This window comes from Buceros rhinoceros, unplaced genomic scaffold (genome assembly GCF_000710305.1).
Source record: "Buceros rhinoceros silvestris isolate BGI_N320 unplaced genomic scaffold, ASM71030v1 scaffold7686, whole genome shotgun sequence".
Taxonomy (NCBI): domain Eukaryota; kingdom Metazoa; phylum Chordata; class Aves; order Bucerotiformes; family Bucerotidae; genus Buceros; species Buceros rhinoceros.
The window spans coordinates 106,566-108,528 of record NW_010419316.1 but is presented as its reverse complement, the minus strand read 5'-3'; the positions used below and the strand labels follow the sequence as shown (position 1 = coordinate 108,528).

The 1,963-nt window shown below is 45.0% G+C and overlaps 1 protein-coding gene across 1 annotated transcript in view; it reads right to left on the bottom strand.

The window, feature by feature from the left end:
• Positions 1-1,963, bottom strand: part of LOC104495837 (engulfment and cell motility protein 1) — a 99,522-nt gene that overhangs the window by 26,854 nt on the left and 70,705 nt on the right. The gene's annotated exons all lie outside the window — the stretch shown is intronic.

Here is a 1,963-nt window from a genome sequence, read left to right as displayed (position 1 = left end):
GGGAAAGAGAACTTGCTAAGAGGGACCATTAGTCAGGGGAGACAGAGCGAGAGCTCCATTTGCCAAGGATATTACAGGATTGCTTTTGAAGCAATGCCATAAACAATGCGAACCAAAAAATGAGAATGAAGGATGGCTGGGCAAGAGCCATCTATCTGCATATTAATTATTTTATCAGGAGAAAACTGCTGAGACACAGTTAACCACGGGGAATTGCTTGGCTCTAGTTCAAATAAATACGCATCCTAGGTTACTGTCTGTCTCTCCACAATCCTAGACTCATTTTCTTGGTGCTGGTGCAAATCACACACTTTGAAATATTTATCTGATGTTGTGCTTAAGTTGGATGAAAAAACAATTTGTCAGACTTAGAAAGGCTCATCCCACCCAAACCCAACAGCTAAAAAACAGTAGGAAATGGTAACACCCTCCCGGTATCAAAGAAATTAACAGCTACACAAACAGAGGGCAAAAGCTTTTTCTGCACTGTTAATTTTCCTTTATTTTTTCATCTTTGCCATGTAGCTTAAAACAGACACTCAGCCCCTCAGAGGATCCCTAATCATTCCAAAAACTTCTCTTTTCACATAAATATTTCATGGCTTCACATGTGTTCCCTCAGACTTCGAACTCATCGCCTGCATTCTGTTTTCTGTTTTTCCTTCCGGAGATGTACCTTCTTTCTCAGGTGAGGCTTAAGCACTCGTTTTAGCTGTGTCCAGCAGGTGAACCAAGCAATTAAAGGTTCAAGATAATCTCCTTCCTTACTACAGGGACTATGTCCATCCCAGACATCTACTTCAAGAGGAGCAAGATGCTTCTCCCAAAGGTGTTGGCTCAGGTGGGCAGCAGATGCCTTTGCCACATCTACCCCCCCTACTCATGCTCGCTTGCTTGGGGCCTTGCTTGGAATGCGTCCTGGCAGCTAAGATCCCACCCATGGTAACCCTCGCAAGCCTGGCCCAGCAAAGCTGAGCTCTGCTCCATCACTCCTGGAAATCTAATAGGTACATTGCTATGTGTTTGAGGAAGTCTTCTAAACTTAATTTGATGGTAAAACGCAATGCTGAATTCTGTACTCTGCGCCTGCATATTCTTCACTTCATACGCAGAATTATTTGGTTTTAGATGGCGGTCACGTGCAGCTAACCCCTCTGAGGAGTTACTCAGCTGGTCTGCCAGTGGGAATCACAGAATCGTTTAGGTTGGAAAGGACCTTTAAGGTCTTCAGGTCCAACCATTAACCCAGCACTGCCAAGTCCACCACTAAACCCTGTCACTAAGCACCACGTCTACTTCCCCGTCTGAAAGATTAGCTCCTTGACTGCCATCCTTCTGCTTAGAGGGATTAACATCTCCTTGACTGCATTCAGAGCGCGCTCACTAGACCACACCGGTCCAAGTAAGACACGAGCTGTAACACCTTGGAAACAATAAACTGGAAAACCAAACCCCTCTAACAGCTGAGCGTTAGTGGCTCTTGCCCCACAAGGCGAGGGGCATACTCCTACTGATTTCACTGGGTCTTGGTGTAATACCTCAATGGCCTTAGGAAATGCAACGAAGGAAACAGTGGGAAAAAATGAGGCAGACAATCCCAGCGACAAGCTGGATGTTTAAAAATATCTTCTGTCTTCCTCCTTCGGTCTTCTTGACAATGGCTACTTATTGCTGCTAATCAATTTTAATTTATATTTTATGTTTCTATATATTATTAATTAGGACTAATCATTATTAAGCACCAGGAATGAAGAAGGGACAGACTAGAAATGCACCTTGCCCACTGAGAAATGTATTTGGCTATTGGTACCTCCTAATGCTGCTGTCTGGGCTCCCAGCGAACTGGGCTTAACGTTTCACTCTCAGAGAACGTGACGTTCAGCCATAGGCTTCACTTCTGCATTCTCAGGCCCGCTGAGAGGTTGTCCCAGGCTACTTGGGTACAGGCGGGTTTGTCGCCACC